This window comes from Nyctereutes procyonoides, unplaced genomic scaffold (assembly GCF_905146905.1).
Source record: "Nyctereutes procyonoides isolate TBG_1078 unplaced genomic scaffold, NYPRO_anot_genome, whole genome shotgun sequence".
Lineage (NCBI taxonomy): Eukaryota > Metazoa > Chordata > Mammalia > Carnivora > Canidae > Nyctereutes > Nyctereutes procyonoides.
In genome coordinates this window covers 7654868-7664714 of record NW_026575035.1, presented here as the reverse complement: position 1 = coordinate 7664714, position 9847 = coordinate 7654868, and the positions used below count along the sequence as shown (strand labels likewise).

The 9847-nt window shown below is 41.2% G+C and overlaps 1 pseudogene; it reads right to left on the bottom strand.

Annotated features, from left to right (window-relative positions):
- Nucleotides 1-4251: 4251 nt before the first annotated feature.
- On the bottom strand, nucleotides 4252-8784 carry LOC129505225 (ubiquitin-40S ribosomal protein S27a-like; annotated as a pseudogene).
- Between the last annotated feature and the right edge of the window lie 1063 nt (nucleotides 8785-9847).

Below are 9847 nucleotides of genomic sequence, written 5' to 3'. Positions count from 1 at the left end.
AAGATTTTATTTATTTATTCATGAGAATACACAGAGAGGAGATAGAGAGAGAGGCAGAGACACAGGCAGAGGGAGAAGCAAGCTCCATGCAGGGAGCCCGATGTGGGACTCGATCCCAGGTCTCCAGGATCATGCCCTGGGCTGAAGGCAGCACTAAACCGCTGAGCCACCGGGGCTGCCCACACAGACTTCTTATAGAGGACTTTCCTTTACTCTTTTGAGAGACAGGCAACAAAAAAAAGATCTAAAAAGTTCTTTACTATCACAGTAAGACAATAAAAAATAAAAAGTCATGAAGTCAAACCGATTTCATACATTACAAGAACTGTGTCTTTCAAACCTTCAGGGAAAACACGCTCTGAAGTCAAAAAGCAATTCTTTGTTGGCGATTATTGATAGACATAAATCTCAGGGCTGGAAACCGTTTTTGTTTTACTCTTTAGTTAAGCCTCACTTGGTTGAGCAACTTAAATAAATAATACATACTTTTAAAGTGTTTTCTATTTTAAGTTCTTGGTAGATGGTACTAAATAACTTTGTCTGCAAATTACACCCTCTGCTTTTTACCTGTGTTGTAGGTTTTATTAGCAGCTTTGTACTAACTCATTCATGTAATTTATCCCTCGCTTCTTCCCCAAGGCTGTCTCCTTGATGGAATGCCTTTAGCTGGAGACAGATTCTGTAATGCCATAAAAATCTGGAATTGTTCCAGAAAAATGTAAAGGAAAATGATCCACTAAGTTCATTTTCAGGAATAAAACATGAAATGAGGTGATACAGGGAGTGGAAGAAGATGATCTCCGGTTTCAAAGGATTAAACATATAATGTCAAATGTCTGCTCAAATACCCGCCCCCCACCCCATGCCCTTTTCTTTATTACTTAGACAACCAAAAAAAAAAAAAAAAAAAGAGTGTTGGGGGGCGGTCTGTGCTGGAGTGGTTTGGGTCCATTTTGATTCTATGATTTCTGACACATCCCGTCAGTGTCTTCACCTCCAACACAGAATGCTACACCTTTTCAGATCGCTGTGGGATATCTACAGAAATGGGGTGACATGTGTAATTTGAGTACAAAGTGGGCACCATCTCTACCAGCATTCTAATGCCCCCTCCACTCCCATTCCATAATTTAAGGCGAAAACCAAGTAAAAGATAAACTCGGTTTTAAAAGTGTCCAAAGTAGAGACAAGTACAATGTGAAAAAAGTGTCGGAGAAAACCACAAATAAATGATTGCCACTTTAACACCCAACATAAAAGGTTGCTGGTGTCTGATAAGTAACATTGGAAAAACAAAATTCAATAGTCTCAAGTTAAAGCTTGTACTGTCTTGCTAAGGCTCTCCTAGCAGGCCCAAGCAAAGGAAACAGTTCCTGCAGGATGGGGCAAAGTCGGGGGGTGAAGCGGGGACCCTGACATTTAAAGCAATGGAGTGTACATTCTTACTGGAAACCGGGCCCAGTCAAATGTAACAATCTGTCACTTTGTTTTCCGTGTCTTGTCGATGTTTGGAGAGCAGGAATCATCTCAGTGATCATGTGGGTGCATATAGGAAACCATCAAATGCACCTTAAAAGTCACCCTTTCTTCTGAAGTGTTGTCTTTGGAAGCTGTCCAAGATTGGCAAAATTACAGAGGGGGAACAGAGGCCGTTCTGTTCCTCAGATTCCAGCATGCAGTAATTTTAAAGGACATCCACATATATGATCTCATTCAACCTTGCATGACTGTGAGGAAAATATTGGCACCCGCATGTCGCCAATGACAGAGATTAGACATGTAGCTAATTAGTGACAAAAGGGGACTAGAACTAAAATTATTCTTTCCAAAACATTACAGAGTTCTTCCCATTACTTCAAGTTTGCTGCTGGTGGCGAGATGGTAATGGAAAGTCAAGACAAGATTAAGTGCTTATACTAAGTACTGTAACTAGTATATGGGGAAATGAAAATACAAATCATTTCCCAGAGCGTTTGGATACATTTAAAATGTAGGATGGATCGGGAGTTATTAAAAGCTTCCAGAAGGCTGTGAGGGATGTGGAGGGACCTTCTGGAGGTTGACAAACTGAACAGTTGATTCTGAGGCCAGCTTGGGGGAATATGTCAGAGGCACTACTGCAAGGCTATCAATAGTATCATTTAAAAAAAATTTATTTATTTCTTTATGAGAGAGACACACAGAGAGAGGCAGAGACATAGGCAGAGGGAGAAGCAGGCTCCCTGCGGGAAGCTCAATGTGGTGCTTGATCCCAGGACCCCAGGATCACGACCTGAGCCACAGGCAGATGCTCAACCACTGAGTCACCCAGGCATCTCAATAGCATCATATTTTGTTGAACACCAGACACCTTCGATTGTAGAAGTCATCATTTATCTTACACAACACTAAAATCTGGTATATGATACATAAGAAAAAAAATACCATCGAATAATCGAATAAGTTATGGTGCATATTTATGCATGGATTGCAGGATTGTCTTAGTCTGCTTGGGTTGCTATAACAAAAAACCATAAACTGCGTGGCTTATAAACAACAGAAATTTATTTCTCATGGTTAGGGAGGCTGGGGGGGCCCAAGATCAATGGGCCTGCAGATTTGATGTATGGTGAAGGCCTGCTTTCTGGTTCACAGACACTGCCTTCTACCTGTAACCTCACATCCAGAAGGGGGTGGGAGCTTTGTGGGGTCTATTTTATAAGAACACTGATCTCATTCATGAAGGCTCCACCCTCATGACCTAACCACCTTCCAAAGGCCTCACATCCTCCTACCATCACCTTGGGCATTAGATTTCAACACATGGATTTGAGGGAGAGATGAATGTTCAGTCCATTGCAAGAACAGATCTCAGTTTTAGAGACATTACAATATGAGAAAATGAGCCTCCTAGAATTAATGAGAAATTGAAAGAGATAGACTTTCATCATTTACATATTATAGCATACTTTTCAGTTGATCCCATAAGGCAGATGCTGTTAATTTTCTCATTTAGTGGAAGAGGAGGTTCCAAGGGGCTAAAGGACCTCACCAGTATTCCACAGGCGCAAGCCCAGCTCTCTCCTCAGAACCAGCACTGCTCATTTGGTTATGGTCATTCACTTCCTGTGCACCAGGATGCTCCTGCAGGCTGAGGACCAAAAATGGGTAAGAAATGGTCCTTTCCTAAGGAGACTGACATCTAACGGAGACGCTAGGCAAAGTTATCGCAGTGTTCTGTGATGAGGTTGGGAGGTTGATGGGGACACGGATGGTGGAGCTGGCCGGACAAGTGGGAGATAGGACTCTAATGAATTCTTAGTTATAAAGACGAAGAGTCATTGTAAAAATCCTAGTCACACAAGACTAGGATTGGGTCACTATTAGTCCCTTTATTCTTTTCTGGGGAAAGTGCAGATTTAGCCACCAGGAAAAGACGGAATACTTTTGGGGAAGGTTCTGCCTTCATAGGCTGATACATATACATTTTAACAATGCCAAAAATGCAGGCAAGTATCCAAAGAAACGTGTTTAAGATTGGTGTACACAATGTACCTTGAGCATTTAATTCTCCCCTTACCAGCTTCTACCAAGTGGTCAAGAACACCACTGCCAAGGTTGATGATGCCAGTTTTGCATCTTTGACGGTATCCATTAAATAAATGTGGAGTGGATATGGAGGTGGTAAAGAAATTCATTGGCTGCCCCCAAAACATTCATTCTTCCCTTCTTTTTCTAAACCACCCAGATTTTCATGTATGGAGGGAGTGTCCCTTCCCTCCATTATGTGATAGCAGATCTTTTGGGGTGGATTGCCCCACCCTAGCTCTAGGGATGGGCTCTGAGGGTTAATTCCACCCTCGGCCTGTGGCCTAGTCCAGGGATTGGTCCCATCAGAGTTCCAGCATCCGGACGTTCGTTCCATACGTGATCCGGTTTCACCTTTACCCTACTGGTTGGCAATGAGAATGCAAAGTGCCCCACATGAAGCCGTGAAGCCGGCTGAAGATCTTAGCCAGCAAGTCAGGGAAGGCAGAGCCAGGAGTCACGGGACTTGGACTGGTTGGCCCCTGAAGTCACACTTCCCTTTTGCAGTGCCCTGTGCCAAGTCCTTCTCCAATTTATGCCTTTTTTGGTTTGGATTTCTGTGGCTTAAAACAAAATCACCCAACAGAGGTGCCATGGAGAATGAAGAGCTCAGATTTTATTTTAAAGAGAAAAGTAGATTTTGTTGTTGTCAGTTCATGTCTTGTATTAGTAACCCACATACAATTACTTGTCTTCTGGTTTGTTGAAGCAATAGGTCAGACAACAATGTCTGTCGAAGTGGCTAGCCGCACAAACTCCAGCACCACGTTCATCTGAAGGGCATTCCCGACGAAGGCGACTGGTTTTGCCATTTGCATCCACCTTATAGTATTTCATGATGGCCAGTTTAACCTTCATTCTCTTACATTTATTCTTCTTGGGAGTGGGGTAAGACTTCTTCCTCTTCTTAGCACCACCACGAAGTCTCAACACAAGAGTAGATTACTTTTGAATGTTGTAGTAGACAAAGGACGCCCATCTTCCAGCAAAGATGAGTCTGCTGATTAAAGGAGGAATTCCTCCCTTATCCTGAATCTTGGCCTTTACATTCTCTATTGTATCGGAGAGTTCAGCCTCAAGAGTGGTGATCTTCCCTGAAAGGGTTTTCACAAAAATCTGAATCTTGGCGGCGATTCCACCGCAGATAGTGGATCGGAAAGGAGAAAAGTAGATTTGAGCTGTGGCTCTATCACGTGTTAGCTATGGAACATGAGTAAATTACTGGAAACTCTTCAAGCCTCAGCTTCCTGATCCAAAAAGTGGAGGTAAATTAGGAAAGGATTACATTCTGCAATGTACATGTGTGCCTGGTGTAGTGCCTAATATAGAACAATGAGATGGCAATCAGTGGTAATTATTATATTTGGTCTCTGGACTTTAACACAAAAGTCATGCTTTAATTATGAATGATAGCATGTTTTTACATAAACTATTGTGTCAGGCACTAGGGTGCTATCGAAACAGATCTGTCCTAGGAGTCCAAAGACCTGGCTTCTGGAAGTGAGTGGTCTTGGGTAGTACATTTAGGTTCTCTAGATCTTAATTTCCCCCATATAATGTTACGATGTGAGCCAAGAAAATCTCGAGGGACACTTTTAGCTCAAAAAGTCTACTATTTAACTTAAATGGCAGTTTGAGTCATGAGAGAGAGGTCTCACTTGTTGTCTTTGACCTGAATAGCAGGCCACAAGCAACAGCTGAAGAAGTCATCATACAGAGTCCAAGTCTCTCCCACTGAGGTCAGAATAGCTAATGTGGAGACAGACATTTATGCCCACAGCTTAATTACAAGTTCATCATAGAGGCTTGCATGGAAGTGTGTAAGTCATGGCAATTATTGGAGAACGCTGTGGTTTTTGAACAACCTGATTTTTTTTTTTTTGAATCAGGATATGGGGATAATAGTTTTGTCACTATAACTCACCAGCTATATGACTTTGGGGAAAGTATTTAATTTCTCTGTGCTCCAGAATCTCAGCTAGAAAGGAGGGGCCTTGAGAAGCTCTGTAAGGACTCTAGCAGGTCTCACACTGATTCTGACTATAATCTTCTAATGCAAAGATAGACAAATTGTGACTTTTTTTGTATAGTCTGTGAGCTAAGGAAAAAAAATCCTAAAATTATTTTGCGTCACGTGAAAAGGAAACAAATTTCAAATTTCAGTGTCCATAAATAAAGTTTTATTGGCACACAGCCATGCCCATCTGTTTGCATATTGTCTAGGGCTCCTTTCCTGCTATGAGGGCAGAGCTGAGTAGTTACAACATATAGAAACTGCACAGCCTGTAAAACCAAAAATATTTACTACCTGGGCCTTTACAGAATACGTCTGGCCAACCTCTAGTCAATACATCTGCTCGAAAATTCTGTGAACTAATGTCCATTAAACACTTTGTAAACCACATAGTATTCATCCATATGTAAGGGGTTCATATAAAATGGAATTCTGAAATTAAAATGCACAGCCAGAAAGCTCATGCCCCGCTAGCATTGTTTACGACGGGTGAAGCCATGGATAGTGCCAAGTTAAGCCCGAGCTGCTAAGAAATGTTGTGGAATTGTAAGCAAAGCTTCAAAAGTGAAAAGGAGAAAATCATCTGGATGACATTAAAGAAGTCATGTAATTTGCTCCTTTTACGGTAAAATAACCTCCTCCGATCCACAGCAGGGATATTTTTTTTTTTTTTTTTACAGCAGGGATCTTTATAGCAAACTGTTCTTGCTTCCTACATTCAAAACTCCCACTTAGTGCAGGGCATAAAGCCCCAAGAAATGCCTGCCACATGACAAGCTGGACAGAAATGTGCCCCTTCGAGGCAGAGGAATGTTCCTACTCCATTTAGTTCTAAGAAGTGGGAAGTGAGCATGCTCCCTGACTGCCCAGCAGCCCTGTGTGGGTGTGAAGTCAGTCCATGGCTGCATATTAGGACTTTGACCTTGATCCTCATCATTTGCTTGAGAGAAAACATGTTCTTCGCATGCTAGACCTCCAGTGACTCTCTTATTTGTAATGAATTATGGAGCTACCATTTATGAAGAACTATTTGGTTCCAGGAACTACATTAAATACTTAATGTGTCTTATTTTTTGAAAGCTTCTGAGGCCAAGTATTACAGTTTCTTTTTGACAGTTAGGGAAATGGTAGTTTGATGACTTTAAGTAACTTGCCCAAACTAGAGAGATTCAAACCTGTTCTGTGCACTCTCAACAGTCTCCTTTTTTTTTTCTACTCAGAGCTAATTATATAAGCAACAATTAGATTTCTATTAAAATTTCACAGGCTCTTTATGATAAATATCTTGACAAAAAGCACGTAGTTCGATCATTAAAACAAAACTGGAGGACATTAAACCCTGTGGTATAATTTTCTATTAACAGTTTCTCAAATTTTTTCTTCATTGTCACAAAATCTTTTCTTGTGATGAGGACTTTTGAGATCTACTCTCGTAGTGCCTTTCAAATATACAACACAATATAATTAATTGTAGTCACCATGCTTTACGTGATATCCCCATGACTTATTAACTTCCTAACTGGAAGTTTGTACCTTTGACCCCCTTCACCCATTTTGCCTTCCCTCTGCCCTCTACCTCTAGTAACCACCAGTCTGCTCTTTGTTACTGTGAATTCAGTTTTTATATTTGTTTTTAGATTTCACACATATGTGACATCATACGGTATTTGCCTTTCTGTGTCTTATTTCATTTAGTATAAGACTCCCAATGTCCTTCCATGTTACAAATGGCAGGATTTCCTCTTTTTTTTTATGGGCGAATAATATCCCATCGTAGATATGTGTGTGTACATATGCATACGTGTCACAATATCTTCATCCATCCATCCACTGATGGACACTCAGCTTGTTTCTATGTCTTGGCTGTTGTAATGCTGCAGTGAATGTGGGGGTGCAGATATATTTTCTAGTCAGTGTTTCCATTTCCTTCAGATAAATACTGCAAAGTAGAATTAATTGCTGGCTTATACAGTAGTTCTATTTTTAAATTCTTGAGGAGCTTCCATACTGTTTTCCATAGTGGCTGCACCAATTTACATTCCCACCCACAGCACACAGGATTCTTTTCTCTGCATCCTCATTACCACTTACTATTTCTTGTCTTTTTGATAATGGCCATTCTGACAGGCGCAGGGATATCTCACTGTGGTTTCGATTTGCAATTTTAACAATTCCTTAAATCCTCAAACATTTAATCAATGAGACAGCATGTTGAACCAGGGGTTGGACAGACTACGTTTGGGGTTTTCTTCTGCTACTTTCTACTTGTGCTTACACTCTAGGAGTCTCAGTTTTCTCATCTGTATAATAGGCTATAAGGTCTATGATGATGACACCACAGGGCTCTGTGCAAAAGTATTTTATAAACACTTATTATTTCTTGGTCACTGTTGGATTCTTTTTTTAATGTAGATATTGAAGTTTCTATGTTAAAATGGCAGTTAATAATATTCAAAGAAGTAAATAAAAGCATGTCTCAAAGACTTAAGTAGATGTAAATATAGTCTTTGCACATACTATTGGCTTAAAAATGTAATGTTTGGGATGCCCAGGTAGCTCAGCAGTTGAGCGTCTGCCTTCGGCTCAGGGCGTGATCCTGGGATCTGGGATGGAGTCCTACATCGGGCTCCCTGAGAGGAGCCTGCTTCTCCTGCCTGTCTCTCTGCCTCTTTCTCTCTGTGTCTCTCATGAATAAATAAATAAATCTTTTAAAAAATAAAAATGTAATGTTTAAGGAAAAAACGATGCCTCTTTTTAGTATGCTTAAAAGGAAAAAATTATTATCACAAAGAATGGCTATTTTCTAACTTTGTGTAAGATGCTATGCAAAGAGAATGGCAAAGCCACAGTGACAAATCCTCTAAAAGTCTGCACTGTAGTCCGATGTAGCAAAAGTTTTAATTCCATGCCCACATACCACACTGCTCACCCCTCTGGTTATAACCACCAGGAATATTTCCCACAAGTCCCCGTTTGCAGTCTTCCAGGAATCACAGAGGATGATGGATACAGCTTAGCAGTTGTCTGCATGTCCAGCAATTACCACTGCTGGCGACTCCACTTGCAAGCCCCTGGCAAATTGGAAAGGCCCACCGGTTGTCTCCCCTACCTGAGAGCTGTTCCAATCAACAACACCATCTGCTGGCTGGCACCAGGAACAGCTCAATGTCCTCTCCTTCCTCAGGACGTCTTCGACCAGCCATCCTTCCCCATACCTATTTCACATTTCACAGTTCACAATCCAGTTCATTCCATTTTAGGAGATTATTCTTTAACATGTATACACACATTCTCTTTCATTCCTAGATTAATTTGCTAGGATTGCTGTAACGAAGCACCACAAACTGGCTTCAACAACAGAAATTTGTTGTCCCACAGTTCTGGAGGCCAGAAGTCTGAAGTCAAGTTGTCAGCAAGTTGGTTCCTTCTGAAGGCAGTGAGGGAAGGATTTGTCCCAGGACTCTCCATTTGGCTTGCAGATGGCCATCTTCATGTCCACATGGTGTTCTTCTTGTATGAGTGTTCAAATTTCCCTTTTTAAAGATGAGACACAGTCATGTTGGATCAGAGGCCACGCTAAAGGCCTCATCTTTTTTTTCTTTTTTTTTTTTAAGATTTTATTTATTTATTTGAGAGACACAGAGAGAGTAAGAGTAGGGAGGGGCAAAGGGAGAGGGAGAAGTAGACTCTCCACTGAATAGAGAGCCTGACTCGAGGCTCCATCCAGGACTTCGGGTCATGACCTGAGCTGAAGAGATAATGCTTAACCGACTGAGCCCCCCCACCCCACCCCAGATGCCCGTAAAGACCTCATCTTAATTAATTACATCGATGGCATTATTTCCAGATAAAGGCATTCTTAGGACCTCAACTGATGAATTTGGGGGGGCACATTTCAACCCCTAACAACTTCCCTCCTCCCTCCTTCCAACTTGCTCAAGGCAATCTTCTATCTCATTCTCTCTTCTATGCCTCCTCCAACCTACGTCAGCCTCTAAATTATCCTTCATATAATGGGAACACATAAGATGGGCAAATCTAGGAAAAAGAAGGCCATGTGCTTTGAAATGTAACCTGATTTGGATAGAGGTGTGAACAACTCCTAGAATCTCTCAAGATCTCTTTTCAGAAGACCCTTCCTCACCCTCTATTTAAACCAGTTTGTTTTCTCTTCCTTAAGCACATTCAAAGTATGTCTTACATAACATTTTTCTGTTTCAATCACTAATATTCAAGCTGTATTACATTCTGCTATATTTTCATTGT